This window comes from Pelophylax lessonae (assembly GCF_965119305.1).
Source record: "Pelophylax lessonae genome assembly, chromosome: 5".
Classification (NCBI taxonomy): domain Eukaryota; kingdom Metazoa; phylum Chordata; class Amphibia; order Anura; family Ranidae; genus Pelophylax; species Pelophylax lessonae.
In genome coordinates, this window is record NC_138772.1 from 251,109,869 (window position 1) to 251,127,866 (window position 17,998).

Below are 17,998 nucleotides of genomic sequence, written 5' to 3' on the forward strand. Positions count from 1 at the left end.
ATGCACAAGCTAATTATTCTAAGCATGTACAATGTGTATGCAATAAAAAAATAAAATAAAAATCCTAAACAGTTACTCAACTTCTTATGGAGATGGGCTGCTTTCTCCCAAATCCTCAGATCAAGTCTTGGGCAGACATGTTGTTCCTTTTTTTTGTTTAAAAAAACAACTCCTTTGTCTGAACACATGCTTTTTTTTTTCAAAATGTCCTAAACACCACCCCCCACATTACATCTTGTTCCTCTGGCTCCTAAACCAATCGGACTGGTTTATTTGCTTATCAATGGGGAGAGCCATAGCTTGCAAGAACATATGGCCTGAAAATCTAAACTCCATATTATGGCATTAGAGTCCCTACAAACAGACAACGGCAGCACATACCACCTGTTGACTATAGCATAATATAGGGAAAGTATGAATCTTCAACATGTCTTAATCTTAAAGCCTTTGTCAAGGAAAGGGCAAAATAAACCCCCCATTAAATGGGAGGAAAAAATTCCCTTTTCGACCCCGTATCTTCTGAGTGGTCAGACTAAATCCCTGGCAGCTACAACATTACTTTAAACAGGGTTAGCAATGTCCTTGGCAGTCTGTGGAAAGAAAATCAGAAATGATGAAAGTCCCTTGTCCTCCTCCTGGTAAATGATCAGATGTAAGTCCACTCCAATTAAGCCGCCATCAGGAAATCATCTGCATCTTCCTCAGGCTCTTATACGATCTTCTGGTCTGTCCCATCCCATCCGGTTTGGTCATCTGCCCTGCCTGGTCCACCTCTCGATGCTCAGTACCTTAAAATAATTAGAGACAAAGCGGATTATATGTTCCTTCCACCTGTGCCAAAAAACATAGCTCACTGCTCACATTTCTTAATCTGCCCATTTTTTTTTAAACTGCAAAACTGTTATAGGGTGCCTTCCTTGTATCTGACTCAATTTGGCCATAGCTGATCAGATCCTCAGCTTCCTGCTTATGGGAACTAAACAGTGTCACATGTCCTATTTTTGCTTACAGGCTTAGGGCCTTTGTTTTTTGTTAGGGCATCATTAGATATGTTTATGAGGGCTGCACACCGCTCATTCAAATCTTCAGCTCTGCCTACATAGGTTTGAACACACTTCAAAGCCACTGCAGGTTCATCTTTAAATGTCCTATTTCCTAAACCATTCACCTTGCTTGCAGTTTCTTCCAAACACTCGGTCACCACTGCAAGCTGTTCCTTGGGCTCAATTTGGGTAGGCCCCTTTTCCACTTCATTCAGTTCATCACAAGCAGTATCCCCCAAACCATTCTCTCCACCATGCTGACAATTTATTTTCCTTTTTCTCTGATGTGTGATTATTGGACGTGCATGACACTTATCCAGATCATCACTACCATCAGAATAGGACACAAAGTCATCATCTGAAGACTGGTGCATGTCTTCAGGATTCAAGGTGGGATCTGCAATCATCGCTCTCACTTTACAATTTTTCTTTCCCATTGGGTGATCATCATCAGAAACATCAAACTCTATCTTCTCGATATAGTATTTGGTCGGGGCGTGGCCGGAAGTGGTCATGGGTGTGCGTGCTCCGTGAGTTTCTCGTGCTGCGCGCTCTCTCCCACCCCTCCCGTGTGATGTGAACGCCGGAGCCCAGAAACATCGTAGCCGAGGATAGCTATGGAATCCCGGATACCTCCCGCTCTGAGTTGAGAGCAGCTGATGAGTGGCGTGCATGCCTGCGGAGGAAGGTGGACGATTGGAAGTGACCACCGAAGCCTGTGCCTGACGGGTTCCCGCGGCAGTGTGTCCTCTCCTCTCCTCCCCCCGCTGGAGCTCAAACAGATGCTGAGGCTTACAAAGGAAAGAAATACACTGCTCAAGGTAATGGGAAGCTTGATGACCAACAGCGGTGCTCACCCCAGCTCGCCTCCGTGAACAGTCAATAATGAAAAGAAATGGCTGCACTCAGATGTGGTCAAAATCCAGGTTTATTGGACATCCCAATGTGGCAAAAAAGTGGCAAGGTAGACGCGTTTCACACACTAATATGTGTGCTTAATCATACTTAATCATCATTTGGTAATGATTAAGCACACATATTAGTGTGTGAAACGCGTCTACCTTGCAAAACGCGTCTACAGAGCGGCTCAGCCGATGGGTACAGCTGGCTGGTACTCTTGGTGGATATTGTTGGCTGTTAATGGGTAATGCTGGCTGGTACTGCTGGTGGGTACTGCTGGCCGGTACTGCTGTCTGGTATTGTTGGTGGGTACTGCTGGCTGCTACTATCGGCTGGTACTGCTTAGTGATCGTCCGATATCGGTTTTTCGTTACCGATATTTTGGCCATCGCATATCCGTATCGGCCAATATTGGCCGATATTTTTGCACATTTAAAATTTTGCAATATAAACACAAATTTCGACACAAATCTGTTACTGAACATGTACAACTTTATTAACAATTTTCACATTAGGGCTTGTTCTTCACACATTAACTGCATGAGAACTGATAGGAAAACTTAAATTGCAGGGACATTTAGTTTCACATAATTCTGATTGTGCATTCATGCATAATAAACTGATGCAGTAGTGCAATCACTCACTGCAATAATTTTAATTCCCTACTGCAGTGCAGTCAGTGCAAAACTGCTAGAATAAAAGATAGGAAACACAACCGCTACACAGTGGATTGGACTGAAGTGGAGTCAATGGACTACTGCTGCAGTAGGGCACTCACTCACTGCAATAATTTTGCAGTAGTGATTTAAAATATTGCAGCAGTGAGTGGTGCACTACTGCAGCAGTAGTCCACTGACTTCAATCCACTGTCTACCTTTTTTTTTCTAGCACAGCACAGCGCAGTCAGTGCAAAACTGCTGGAAAAAATAGCTAGACAAAAACTAGACAGTGGATTGGAGTGGACTCAGTGGACTGGTGGACAGACACTACTACTACACTTTCAAATCAATACTCCCAGTTAATTAGAACAATATTATTGTGCAGAAAGAATAACATTTCAGCATGTTCACCAGTTAAACGGCTTATTTTCTTTTCATAAATTGCTGCCACTTGACTAAAAACATGCTCACTTGGTACCGAGGAAGGAGGAGCAGAAAGGTATCTTCTAGCATGAGAAGCAAGTCTTTTGTAGCGTGCCTCATTTTCTTTCCACCACTGAAGATGATCACTTTTTCTGTCAATTACTGGTTCCTTCAAATAGAGATGAAGTTCATCACCCAGGCTCATTATTGCAGATTATGATGAATTCTCCGCATGAGGCCCCAATAAAACACTGAACATGGCATCTTTTTCACCACAATGAATTTTCTCTTCTTGTCTTTTTGGACATTTTTCTCCTGCATCCTGCTCTTCCACATCAGAAACCTTCTCTTCTTGATTTTTCTTTTTGTCAGGAGGAACCTCCTGCACCTTCTGTTGAACTTGAATCTCTTCTGTCAGCCATTGTTTTGCCTTGGCCAATACATCATCAGAAGAGAAAGGATGGTTCTTGTATCGAGGATCCAAAAGAAATGCAAGCACAACATTTTTATTCTTCTCATTCTTTTTTTCAAACCGTTTGGCGAGGATGTCCCTCATGGCCTGCCTACATGCTTTAATGCCACGTGTTTTGGGTCCTTCCTGTTGAAGAAGCATCTTCAGCACTCTCACACATGGGATGACAGAGGACACAGATGAGTCGTAATGACTCACCTTTAGTGTCACTTCCTCAATGGGTAGGAGCATCTCAATAATGTTGGTTACTATGTCCTGATCACTGATCAGCAGTAGGACAAGAATGTCCTCCAAGTCCATATTCACCAGAATATATAGTTAGAGTTCGCTACTGCTCCAGCATCCTTTGTAACATGTGTAGCGTTGAGTTCCATCGTGTTGGAACAGCGTTCATCAAGTTGATTTTGGGTAGGCCAAGGTCTTCCTGAATGCACCTCAGTCGCTGCTTGGCAGGAATAGAAGGGTGGAAATGGCCTGCGCACTTCTTCAGCATTCTAATAATGTCAAGCAATGTTTTCTGGTTCGACAGACCATCATTTACCACAAGTTGGAGGGTGTGTGCCATGCAACTGAGGTCTGACACTTCAGCAAGTCTCATACCTTTAACCATGTTCCCTCCACTGTATCGCAGCACAAGCATCACTCGGTCTTTGGTGATTCCCCATTCTTCTAGCATGCCTAGAAACATTTTTCTAATGTACTCCCCAATGTGGGATCCTTGCATCACTTTTGTATTGAACATCAAATGCCTTCTTGTTCATTCGCTGTCAATGAAATGGCATGTAAGACTCATTAGTATTTCCGTTTGTCCTGACCAGCAATCAGTCATGAATGAGAGTGAGTTGCCAGCATTCTCTGGTTTCAGCATAGCCTTTACTTTCTCAACGACCTTTTGGTGAATCTTCTGCAGCATTTCAGTTCGATAAAATTTGTCACTCTTCAGTGTGTACCTTGGCTCAAGCAGGGACACCAACTGCTGAAATCCAGAATCAGACACTATTGTAAATGGCTGGTTATCAGTGACCATCATCACTGTGATCACTCTGTCCAGCATTTGAGATCTTCCATCAGATTTTAGCCACCTGTTTTTTTTCTGAAACATATCTGTTATTGTTGCCTGGGATAATGATTTTTCACCTTGTGATTCATTTTGTTTTTTTCTGTCCTGCATTATACTGTACATTTCAACATGATGAACTCTTAGATGGGCCCAAAGATTAAACGTATTTTTGGTTTTTGCAGTTTTTGATCCCATGCTTACATTGTTTTTGCAAGTGTTGCACAGTGCTGCTGATTTTCCTGGAGATGGAGAAGAGAAATAGTCCCAGACCACACTTTTAATATTTCTATCTCCATCCATCTCTATTGAAACTTAAAAAAGACACTAATATAGGCTTAAACAAAATGGCTGGCTGGCACCCTGTGGTGATGAGTGTCTGGCACCCTTTGGTGGGTGGCTGGCTGGCACCCTGTGGTGGGTGGCTGGGTGGCTGGCACCCTGTGGTGGGTGGCTGGCTGGCACCCTGTGGTGGGAGGGTGGCTGGCTGGCTGGCACCCTGTGGTGGGTGTCTGGCTGGCACCCTTTGGTGGCTGGTTGGCACCCTGTGGTGGGCAGCTGGCTGGCTGACACCCTGTGGTAGGTGGCTGGCTGACACCCTTTGGTGGGTGGGTGGGTGGATGGCTGGCTGGCACCCTGTGGTGGGTGGGTATGTGGCTGGCTGGCACCCTTTGGTGGGTGTCTGGTTGGCACCCTTTGGTGGCTGGCACCCTGTGGTGGGGAGCTGGCTGGCTGACACCCTGTGATGGGTGGCTGGCTGGCACCCTGTGGTGGGTGGCTGTCTGGTTGGTGCCCTGTGGTGCCTGGCTGGCTGGCACCCTGTGGTGGGTGGGTGGCACCCTGTGGTGAGTGGGTGGGTGGGTGTCTGGCTGGCCCCCTGCAGTGGGTGGGTGGTTGGCACCCTTTGGGTGGCTGGCTGGCACCCTGTGGTGGGTGGGTGGCTGTCTGGCACCATGTGATGGGTGGGTGGCTGGCTGGCACCCTGTGGTGGGTGGCTGGCTGGCACCCTGTGTTGGGTGGCTGGCTGGCACCCTTTGGTGGGTGGCTGGCTGGCACCCTTTGGTGGTTGGCTGGCTGGCACCCCTTAGTGGGTGGGTGGCATGGCACCCTTTGGTGGTTGGCTGGCACCCTGTGGTGGGTGGGTGGCTGGCTGGCTGGCACCCTGTGGTGGGTGGCTGGCCGGCACACTTTGGTCCCAGACCCCACTTTTAATTTTTCTATCTCCATCCATCTCCATTGAAACTTAAAAAAGACACTAATATAGGCTTAAACAAAATGGCTGGATGGCACCCTGTGGTGATGAGTGTCTGGCACCCTTTGGTGGGTGGATGGCTGGCTGGCACCCTGTTGTGGGTAGCTGGCTGGCTGACACCCTGTGATGGGTGGCTGGCTGGCACCCTGTGGTGGGTGTCTGTCTGGTACCCTGTGGTGGGTGGGTGGCTGGCACCCTGTGGTGGGTGGCTGGCTGGCACCCTGTGTTGGGTGGCTGGCACCCCTTAGTGGGTGGGTGGCATGGTACCCTTTGGTGGTTGGCTGGCATCCTGTGGTGGGTGGGTGGGTGGCTGGCACCCTGTGGTGGGTGGCTGGCCGGCACCCTTTGGTGCCCAGTGCGCGGAGGCGCGTCGCAACATATGCGATTACGTCACGGCAATATTGGTAAATCCAAAGGCCGATTCCGATATATCGGGGAAAGTGCATATCGGCCCTCGATATATCGGTGTTGCCGATAATCGGTCGATCTCTAGTACTGCTGGCTGGTAATGCTGGTGGTTACTGCTGGCAGGTACTGTTGGTGGGTACTGCTGGTGGGAAATGCTGGCGGGTACTGCTGGTGGGAAATGCTGGCGGGTACTGCTGGCTGATACTGCTGGTTGGTACTGTGTGTGTGTGTGTGTGTGTGTGAAGAACAAAGCCGCTCAGCCTGTCACAGGCGGAGTGATACCAAATGTACTCCGCCTCTGCCTGTGACAGGAGTGATACAGGAAGCATCATCTCTGCTCTCTACTGCAGCCACATGCTTCCTCTAGCAGTGGCTCCTGTCACAGATTTACACTGATGCTCGGGGATGGACGGTGGGTCAGGAACCATCCAGCAGTACTAGCCAGCAGTACCACCGACGGGTACTGCTGGCTGGTACAATACAATGTACTGTATCAATGTATCTCTATCTCCATTCAGAGAGAGAGAAAACACAGGAGTGGGCTGCACAGTGACTAATCACTGTGATAGCCAATCAGAGGCTTTCGCAGTGAGTATGTGACCCGGAACCGGGAGTCCCGGGTCCCACTCGTTACTACGGGACTCAGAGCTCCCGGGGAGAGCCGGGTCTCTCTGCTGGGAGCGTGCCGCAGATACAGATATGCATATACATGGCCCCATAGAGAAAGGCCCACATCCATGAGGCTGCATATATGCATACTGGTGGTGAGAAGGAGTTTATTAGGTTGGTTGCGCCCTTTAGTTCAGTTGAATGTGATAACTACGACTAGAAAGTGAATAATGTGTTTACTGTGTGACCACAGAGGTATATTGTAGACAGTAAGAATGTTTGGGGCATCACAAAGGCTACTCTTCACCGGAAAAATGAAAAGTGATTTTGGTTAAATAGATTTTGCTGTGAAATTGATGATTTTGTCATCAGCATAATTTTGCCAGCTTTCAGTTTTACTTACTGAGCTGCTTAGCTAAATCATGTTTTTTTTTCTTTTTTTTAAAAAGAAACTTTTTTTTTTTTTTTCTTTATTTAGAAGATGTGCTTTTCAGGGGTGGCGTTTAGAATAGTTTAATGTTCTTTAGATTTTTTTTTTTCCTTTTTGTTCTGATTATACACGGTTTATATTTTGTATTTCACTTTTATTTTTTTTCTGTCTTTTTGGGAAAAATATAAAATCATTTGTCTGACAAGGAGCTATTTCTGACACAACAGGTCCAGGATACATGAAATATACGTTTTGGGGTTTTAAGTGTTAAAAAATGAGCATTTTAGTATGAGTGCTCAAACTAAGAAAAATGACTCAAAACAGTAAAAGGGTTAAAGCATATTGCACCTTTAAAAATCACAAACTTCCTTTCACCTTTCCCTTTTACAGTGATGGTTTCAAAGTTTAGAACCCTCCTAGATAGTTTGCTAGTTAGATAAGGCAAATTTACTTCTTGTGTCTTTCTTGTAATCAGTTGAGCAGGGTGTGATTGCTTTGGGCTGTTCTGGGTTTTACTGGCTGCAGGTTTGATTTATTTTCCCCTGTCTTCTGGAGGATTCTTGAATGTAGTGGGCTGGATTAAGCAAATCAGCAGCTGAATCAGGGCTGTTTCTAGCCTGTCTAATGTTGGGGTGCAGTAAAAATGTTGGGGGGGCAGAGGATGGTAGGTCAGCAGGCCAGTGTACAGGGGGTCAGCAGGGCAGAGGAAAGGGTCAGTAGTTTGTAGGGCAGTGTGCAGTGATTAGCAGGGTGGAGGACAGTGGTCAAGCAGGGCAGTGCATGGGGTTAGCAGGGCAGAGGACAGGGGTCAGTAGTAAGTGATGCAGAGGACAGATTTTCCCTAACAGAGGGAGGAGCTTAAAGGAGAATGATTAAACAAAATCTGTATCTAGTTGCTGTATACTTTGCACACATATACCACAGTCTTTGTACCCACAAAATAGTATTTATTGTGTCACAAGTGACATTCTAACAGATACACATAAACCTCAGAATGAGGGATCATTTTTTAAAAATGTAAACGTTTCCATCACTTATGCTGTACTGCGCACTAAAAGTGATCACTTGTCTGTCTGAGCCTTCCTTCATAATGAAGAACTTTATTAAATCCAGCAACTGTTTGGACAATGAACACTATGGTCAGGACTGTGTTATGTACAACATAATGTAGAGTGTAGGGGTCAGGAGTAAGTAACATCAAAACAACACAGAGTTTAGCATCAGGAAAAGCCCACCTTACATCAAGAATCCCATCAGAGTTCCCCCTCAAGCAGTGTCCCCAGAGCACCCCTCTACATTAGGCTTCACAGAATCCCCACCTAACTTCAGTGTGCCCAGAGTCACCCCCCTAACGTTAGGTTCCCTAGAGTCCCTCCACTCCCTTACATCAGGTCCCTTTGGGTTCCTCAGCCTTACCTCATGAGTCTCCAGAGCCCCCTTCCTCACATCAGGGTCCCTAGAGTCACTCCCTTAAAGGAGAGTCCCCTGACTTTACAAAGTTATATCAGGTTCTGAGGGTGTCCCTTTACATCAGGGTCCCAAGAGTCCCTCTTGAATTATAGGCAATAAGCATGGCAGATAAAAGGAAGGGGGCACTTCTAAAGCCATCCATAGATGGATTGAAATTCAGCTGGTTCTTGCTGAACTGGCTGAATTGTGAGCCATCTATGGGCAGGCTGGTTGTACTGAAGTTAGTCTATCGTTTGACTTAAGTACACCCAGCCTGGTAGGTTGTTTTTTGATGGTGGGGAAACCTCCCACTGTCAGAATACAATAGTGCACCAAGAGGGATTTCCTCATCAACACTAACTGTTTGATGGGGGAATCAAGAAATGTTATTTCCTTCAACCTGTGCAGTTAATGTTTATCATAGATTGGAGATTGATATACACAGTCAGCTTGGCAGTAAATAAGGCTGTTTGTAGTGAAAGTTCTGGTCTCAAGTGAAAAGATTTACTTTGATTCATTGCTATGCATTCGTTTGTCCTCTTTGCTAGCCACAGCAAAGAAGCAGAAGGGGGGCTGTTGGCTTGTGAGGCGCACCTGGGGGAGCACAGCCCACCCCGGCACCCCCCCTAGGTCCGGCCATGATCTGCTAGAATCCATGAAGAGAAGAGAGGGGGTTACACTAGGTTTCCAGTCTAGAAGATTCCTTGAGGCATTGTCTGCCCGAGACCGAGGGGATGCATCCAGGTACCTGGGAACACTTCCTCAGACCAGAGTAAAGGATCCTAGTGACTGTTGCTGCTGTTAACCCCTGGTGCAATAAAACTAAGGTTTGCCTGGCCTAGAACATTGCTTATGGTGTCCCAGTGTTGTCTATTACCTGAGCTATTGCTAAAGGGACTGGTTTAGGAAGTAGCTGCAGAGAAAAGAGTGTCCTCTTGTTACTGTTCAGCTTTCTAGAGTATCACTCAGACAACCCCTAGGCTGTTTATTGAGCTAGAGGAGTGACTGTTGCTGTGTGCCTGGCTGCCATTGCACCTATTTGGAAGAAGAACCTGGGACAAATGTAGAGGCCCTTGCAGGGGTGACCCCTACAAAAGTTTAATGGAAATCTCACAATTTTCATCTAAATGCAGTGGCGGCTGGTGCTCAAAATTTTTTTGGGGGGGGCGCAAAAAGAAAAATGTAATAGGTATTGCTTCGCGGCAGAAAACACGGTAAAAAATTGTGTGACTTTGAGGTCACACAAGTGTGAAAGGGGCCTTCAGTAATCAAGGAACAGTGCCTTATTACTGTAGCCACAACTCATAGCACATTAGTATGGTGTTAATTGTCAACAGTACTCTATACAATGGTAATCAGTGAGAAGAGTGCTCTATACATCTATACACTGCTCATAAACAGTGTACAGATAGCAGCGCACACAACCAGTACAGAACTACAAGTCCCAGCCGCTCTAAGCTGCTCCTTTAAACCTCTCCTGATAGCAGCACACATCAGCAGTCCCAGTGTCCAGATAGCAGCATGGAACCAATACAGAACTACAAGTCCCAGTGCCGATATAGCAGCACACACAGCCAGTACAGAACTACAAGTCCCAGCCTTCCCAGTGTGCAGATAGCAGCACACACAGCCAGTAGAGGACTACAAGTCCCAGCAGTCCCAGTGTGCAGACAGCAGCACACAGCCAGCCGACTCGTCCGCAGAGCGCTGTCCGTGCAATCCGCCGGGCTAGGGGTCACAGGAAGAGCCACTCAGGCAGTAGAAGAAGAAGGTGAAGAGGGTAGATCATAGTAAGCAGCAGGGCTTTTTTCTCAGAAAATAGGTGCAGGAACTCACTCTCCCCGCCCAAATCCCTGCCCCGCAACCACGCCCAAACCCACCCTCAACCACGCCCAAACTCCACCCCCAGACACACCTTCACTAGAGGAGAGCAGTACAGCGGCGCCAAATAATGAGTGGAGGCTTAGAACTGCGTGTCAAGTCAAATCTCCCCACTTCCCCAGCCTTCCTCTCCAAACGAATCTCCCAACTTCCCCAGCCTTCCTCTTCAAACAAATCTCCCCACTTCCCCAGCCTTCCTCTCCAAACAAATCTCCCAACTTCCCCAGCCTTCCTCTCCAAACAAATCTCCCAACTTCCCCAGCCTTCCTCTCCAAACAAATCTCCCAACTTCCCCAGCCTTCCTCTCCAAACAAATCTCCCAACTTCCCCAGCCTTCCTCTCTGCACAAATCTCCCCACTTCCCCAGCCTTCCACTCTGCACAAATCTCCCCACTTTCCCAGCCTTCCTCTCCACACAAATCTCCCCACTTTCCCAGCCTTCCTCTCCACAAAAATCTCCCCACTTCCACAGCCTTCCTCTCCACACAAATCTCCCCACTCTCCCAGCCTTCCTCTCCACACAAATCTCCCCACTTCCCCAGCCTTCCTCTCCACACAAATCTCCCCACTTCCCCAGCCTTCCTCTCCACACAAATCTCCCCACTTTCCCAGCCTTCCATTCTGCACAAATCTCCCCACTTTCCCAGCCTTCCTCTCCACACAAATCTCCCCAATTTCCCAGCCTTCCTCTCCGCACAAATCTCCCCACTTTCCCAGCCTTCCTCTCCACACAAATCTCCCCACTTTCCCAGCCTTCCATTCTGTACAATTCTCCCCACTTTCCCAGCCTTCCTCTCCACACAAATCCCCCCACTTCCCCAGCCTTCCTCTCCACACAAATCTTCCCACTTTACCAGCCTTTCATTCTGCACAAATCTCCCCACTTTCCCAGCCTTCCTCTCCACACAAATCTCCCCACTTTCCCAGCCTTCCTCTCCACACAAATCTCCCCACTTTCCCAGCCTTCCTCTCCACAAAAATCTCCCCACTTCCACAGCCTTCCTCTCCACACAAATCTCCCCACTCTCCCAGCCTTCCTCTCCACACAAATCTCCCCACTTCCCCAGCCTTCCATTCTGCACAAATCTCCCCACTTTCCCAGCCTTCCTCTCCACACAAATCTCCCCAATTTCCCAGCCTTCCTCTCCGCACAAATCTCCCCACTTTCCCAGCCTTCCTCTTCACACAAATCTCCCCACTTCCCCAGCCTTCCTCTCCACACAAATCTCCCCACTTCCCCAGCCTTCCTCTCCACACAAATCTCCCCACTTCCCCAGCCTTCCTCTCCACACATCTTCCCACTTTCCCAGCCTTCCATTCTGTACAATTCTCCCCACTTTCCCAGCCTTCCTCTCCACACAAATCCCCCCACTTCCCCAGCCTTCCTCTCCACACAAATCTCCCCACTTTCCCAGCCTTCCTCTCCACACAAATCCCCCCACTTCCCCAGCCTTCCTCTCCACACAAATTTCCCCACTTTCCCAGCCTTCCTCTCCACACAAATCTCACCACTTTCCCAGCCTTCCTCTCCACACAAATCTCCCCACTCTCCCAGCCTTCCTCTCCACACAAATCTCCCCACTTCCCCAGCCTTCCTCTCCACACAAATCTCCCCACTTTCCCAGCCTTCCATTCTGCACAATTCTCCCCACTTTCCCAGCCTTCCTCTCCACACAAATCTCCCCACTTTCCCAGCCTTCCATTCTACACAATTCTCCCCACTTTCCCAGCCTTCCTCTCCACACAAATCTCCCCACTTTCCCAGCCTTCCTCTCCACACAAATCTCCCCACTTTCACAGCCTTCCTCTCCACACAAATCTCCCCACATTCTCAGCCTTCCTCTCCACACAAATCTCCCCACTTCCACAGCCTTCCTCTCCACACAAATATCCCCACTCTCCCAGCCTTCCTCTCCACACAAATCTCCCCACTTCCCCAGCCTTCCTCTCCACACAAATCTTCCCACTTTACCAGCCTTTCATTCTGCACAAATCTCCCCACTTTCCAGCCTTCCTCTCCACACAAATCTCCCCACTTTCCCAGCCTTCCTCTCCACACAAATCTCCCCACTTCCTCAGCCTTCCTCTCCACACAAATCTCCCCACTTCCCCAGCCTTCCTCTCCACACAAATCTCCCCACTTTCCCAGCCTTCCATTCTGCACAATTCACCCCACTTTCCCAGCCTTCCTCTCCACACAAATCTCCCCACTTCCACAGCCTTCCTCTCCACACAAATCTCCCCACTCTCCCAGCCTTCCTCTCCACACAAATCTCCCCACTTCCCCAGCCTTCCTCTCCACACAAATCTCCCCACTTCCCCAGCCTTCCTCTCCACACAAATCTCCCCACTTTCCCAGCCTTCCATTCTGCACAAATCTCCCCACTTTCCCAGCCTTCCTCTCCACACAAATCTCCCCAATTTCCCAGCCTTCCTCTCCGCACAAATCTCCCCACTTTCCCAGCCTTCCTCTCCACACAAATCTCCCCACTTCCCCAGCCTTCCTCTCCACACAAATCTCCCCACTTCCCCAGCCTTCCTCTCCACACAAATCTCCCCACTTCCCCAGCCTTCCTCTCCACACATCTCCCCACTTTCCCAGCCTTCCATTCTGTACAATTCTCCCCACTTTCCCAGCCTTCCTCTCCACACAAATCCCCCCACTTCCCCAGCCTTCCTCTCCACACAAATCTCCCCACTTTCCCAGCCTTCCTCTCCACACAAATCCCCCCACTTCCCCAGCCTTCCTCTCCACACAAATCTCCCCACTTTCCCAGCCTTCCTCTCCACACAAATCTCACCACTTTCCCAGCCTTCCTCTCCACACAAATCTCCCCACTCTCCCAGCCTTCCTCTCCACACAAATCTCCCCACTTCCCCAGCCTTCCTCTCCACACAAATCTCCCCACTTTCCCAGCCTTCCATTCTGCACAATTCTCCCCACTTTCCCAGCCTTCCTCTCCACACAAATCTCCCCACTTTCCCAGCCTTCCATTCTACACAATTCTCCCCACTTTCCCAGCCTTCCTCTCCACACAAATCTCCCCACTTTCCCAGCCTTCCTCTCCACACAAATCTCCCCACTTTCACAGCCTTCCTCTCCACACAAATCTCCCCACTTTCTCAGCCTTCCTCTCCACACAAATCTCCCCACTTCCACAGCCTTCCTCTCCACACAAATATCCCCACTCTCCCAGCCTTCCTCTCCACACAAATCTCCCCACTTCCCCAGCCTTCCTCTCCACACAAATCTTCCCACTTTACCAGCCTTTCATTCTGCACAAATCTCCCCACTTTCCAGCCTTCCTTTCCACACAAATCTCCCCACTTTCCCAGCCTTCCTCTCCACACAAATCTCCCCACTTCCTCAGCCTTCCTCTCCACACAAATCTCCCCACTTCCCCAGCCTTCCTCTCCACACAAATCTCCCCACTTTCCCAGCCTTCCATTCTGCACAATTCACCCCACTTTCCCAGCCTTCCTCTCCACACAAATCTCCCCACTTTCCCAGCCTTCCTCTCCGCACAAATCTCCCCACTTTCCCAGCCTTCCTCTCCGCACAAATCTCCCCACTTTCCCAGCGTTCCTCTCCGCACAAATCTCCCCCACCTTCCCAGCCTTCCTCCTCCAATGAATGGAAAGACCCACAACTTGTTCTTGCACAGAGGCCTCTTTGCTCTCTGTGGTCAGTAAACAGTTCATTAAGAATACATAATCAAAACCTGAAATTTCATTGAAATGACATTTTTTTTTTAAATCTTTGCTAAGATTTATTTGCTGATCTAAGAAGAGCAAAACAACAAGTGATGTACAATAACACAATTTGATAGCCTGTGTGTAGGGTTGAGCGGACACCTAGATGTCCGTGTTCGACGGGTTCGGCCGAACTTTAAAAAAAAGTCCGGGTCCGTGTCCCGGACTTTTACCGAACTTTTCCCGGACACCGAACCCCATTGAAGTCAATGGGGACCCGAACTTTAAGGCACTAAAATGGCTCTAAAACACCAAAGGAAAGGGCTAGAGTGCTGCAAATGGCAGCAAAACGTAATTAAGAGCATGGCAAGTGCTCTGCAAACAAATGTGGATAGGGAAATAACTTAAAACAACAAAAAAAAACAGAAAAATAAAACAATGTTCTTCTTCATCTCTGAAGGACGAGGCCCATATGGAGTAGGAGGGAGGTTGAGGTGGTGGTGGATGTGGCGGTGACATAGGCGTGCGCACAGGGTGTGCTGGGTGTGCCTGGGCACACCCTAATCACCTAGGGCACATAGCATTGCCAGTGAGGAGATGGGAAAGATCTCCCTGGGACCTGCTCTGCTCTATTTCTCCTTGCCTACAGGTACATGGCCCCGATACATTACTCTGCCTGCTGGCAAACACATGCATGTGTATTTCAACTTTGGGGTGCACACCTTAATGCAATAGGCTGCGCACACCTATGGGCGGTGTAGGTGGAAGCGGCGGTGGAGGAGGACCAGGGCCGGATTAACAGCATCATGGGCTTGGTGCTGAGGATTTTGAAGGGCCTTAAGGGCCGTGCCTTGCCATGCACCCAGAGGAGGAAGGGTGCAGCCATGCATGCCTAATTCAACATGGGATGCTGTCTCTGAAGCCCATAAACACATCCATGCATCGCCAACTGTCCCTCCTTGTCCGGCCTTCACGCTGTGTGGGGAGGTTCTGAGGGTGCTGCCTGGGGAAGCGAGCATAGAAGCCAGACTTCTGTGTTTACAAGTGACAGAAGAGCGGTAACAGTGAATATGGCCAACCCGGGGCCTATATAAAAGGTAGGGGCCTGGAGCTGCAGCTCCAATAGCCCCTACATTAATCTGGCCCTGAGGAGGAGGACGAGGTAGCCAACACTGCTTCTTTTCAAAAATTTTAAATGAGGGTACACCCCAAAAGAGTGAGAAAGAGCAAAAATGGAACAATGGGTGGGTAAGGTCGGTATCCATTGCTATTCTGCATAAGGTACGGAAAAGTCCCGTGGGATCCATGCCTGGTTCATTTTAATGAACGTGAGCTTGTCCACATTGTCTCTGGACAGGCGGCTGCGCTTGTCTGTTATAACGCCCCCAGCCGTGCTAAATACCCGTTCAGATAATACACTGGCTGCAGGGCACGCCAGCACCTCCAAGGCGTAAAGGGCAAGCTCAGGCCATGTGCCCAATTTGGAGACCCAGAAGTTGAAGGGGGCAGACCCGTCATTCACTACATGTAGGCGTGTGCACACATACTGCTCCACCATGTTGGTAAAATGCTGCCTCCTGCTAAGACGTTCCATCTGAGCTGCTGGTGCTGCTGTTTGTTGTGGCGTGCTGACAAAGCTTTTCCACATTTCGGCCATGCTAACCCTGCCTTCTGAGGTGCTGGCGGTGCCCTGGTTGCGTTGGCGACCTCCTCCTCCTCCTCCTCTGCCTTGTGCTTCCACTGTGGCCCCGCTGTCAGATGGGAATGCCAGCAGCATGGCGTCTACCAGCGTGCGCTTGTACTCGCGCATCTTGCGATCGCGCTCCAGTGAGTGAATTAAGGACGGTACGTTGTCCTTGTAACGGGGATCCAGCAGCGTGGCCACCCAGTAATCAGCACAAGTTAGAATGTGGGCAACTCGGCGGTCGTTGTGGAGACACTGCAGCATGTAATCGCTCATGTGTGCCAGGCTGCCCAGAGGCGACGAAAGGCTGTCCTCTGTGGGAGGTGTATCGTCCGTGTCCTCTGTATCCCCCCAGCCACGCACCAGTGATGGCCATGAGCTGGCCTGGGTGCCACCCTGCTGTGAACATGGTTCCATCTCCTCCTCCAGCTCCTCCTCCTCCTCATCCTCCTCATCCTCCAGAACTGTGCCCCTGCTGGACAATTGTGTCCCTGGCGTTTGTGTGTGCAGGAACCCACCCTCGGAGCCCCTTGCGAATGACTGCCCTGAAAGCCTTTGAAATGTTACCTCTTCATCCTCCTCCTCCTCCTCCTCCTCCTCCTCATCCTGTGCCACATCCTCTTCCATCATCGCCCAAATTGTTTTTTCAAGGAGGCATAGAAGTGGGATAGTTAAGCTGAGAATGGCGTCATTGCCACTGGCCATGTTGGTGGAGTACCCAAAACAGCGCAACAAGGCACAATATATGCAAATGTCAAATATGCAAACTATGCCGCAATTTAATGTTTTTTACACCAAAAGGGTGTGTATTGAATAGCGGAATAGGATAAAAAACTGTGTATCTCACACGTACAAACACAGACTAGGCCCGATTAAATTTTTTCCTACCCTAAAGGGAGGATGAGGAAGAGGAGTATGGAACATGCAGCACCCTCAAATCTTCAGAAGTATGAGATGAACCCCAAAAACTTGGAAAGGTGGATCTCTCTCACACGTACCAACACAGACTATCCCCCAATTTAACTGATCCCCAAAGGTTTTTGATTAAATAGCGGAATAGAAAATATGATCCAAAAAAAGTGTATGTATATCACACGTACACAACCACACTAGGCCCCAATTACTATTGTTTGTACCCCTAAAAGGCTAGATGAGGAGTAGGGGGGGTATGGAACAGGCAGCACCCTCAAACCTTCAGAAGTATGAGATGAACCCCAACAACTTGGAAAGGTGGATCTCTCTCACACGTACCAACACAGACTATCCCCCAATTTAACTGATCCCCAAAGGTTTTTGATTAAATAGCGGAATAGAAAATATGATCCAAAAAAAGTGTATGTATATCACACGTACACAACCACACTGGGCCCCAATTACTATTGTTTGTACCCCTAAAAGGCTAGATGAGGAGTAGGGGGAGTATGGAACAGGCAGCACCCTCAAACCTTCAGAAGTATGAGATGAACCCCAACAACTTGGAAAGGTGGATCTCTCTCACACGTACCAACACAGACTATCCCCCAATTTAACTGATCCCCAAAGGTTTTTGATTAAATAGCGGAATAGAAAATATGATCCAAAAAAAGTGTATGTATATCACACGTACACAACCACACTAGGCCCCAATTACTATTGTTTGTACCCCTAAAAGGCTAGATGAGGAGTAGGGGGGGTATGGAACAGGCAGCACCCTCAAACCTTCAGAAGTATGAGATGAACCCCAACAACTTGGAAAGGTGGATCTCTCTCACACGTACCAACACAGACTATCCCCCAATTTAACTGATCCCCAAAGGTTTTTGATTAAATAGCGGAATAGAAAATATGATCCAAAAAAAGTGTATGTATATCACACGTACACAACCACACTAGGCCCCAATTACTATTGTTTGTACCCCTAAAAGGCTAGGAGTAGGGGGAGTATGGAACAGGCAGCACCCTCAAACCTTCAGAAGTATGAGATGAACCCCAACAACTTGGAAAGGTGGATCTCTCTCACACGTACCAACACAGACTATCCCCCAATTTAACTGATCCC

At 48.5% G+C, this 17,998-nt stretch overlaps 1 protein-coding gene across 1 annotated transcript in view; it reads left to right on the plus strand.

Moving 5' to 3' along the window:
• SLC9A3 (solute carrier family 9 member A3) overlaps positions 1-17,998 on the plus strand; it is a 342,657-nt gene that overhangs the window by 136,272 nt on the left and 188,387 nt on the right. The gene's annotated exons all lie outside the window — the stretch shown is intronic.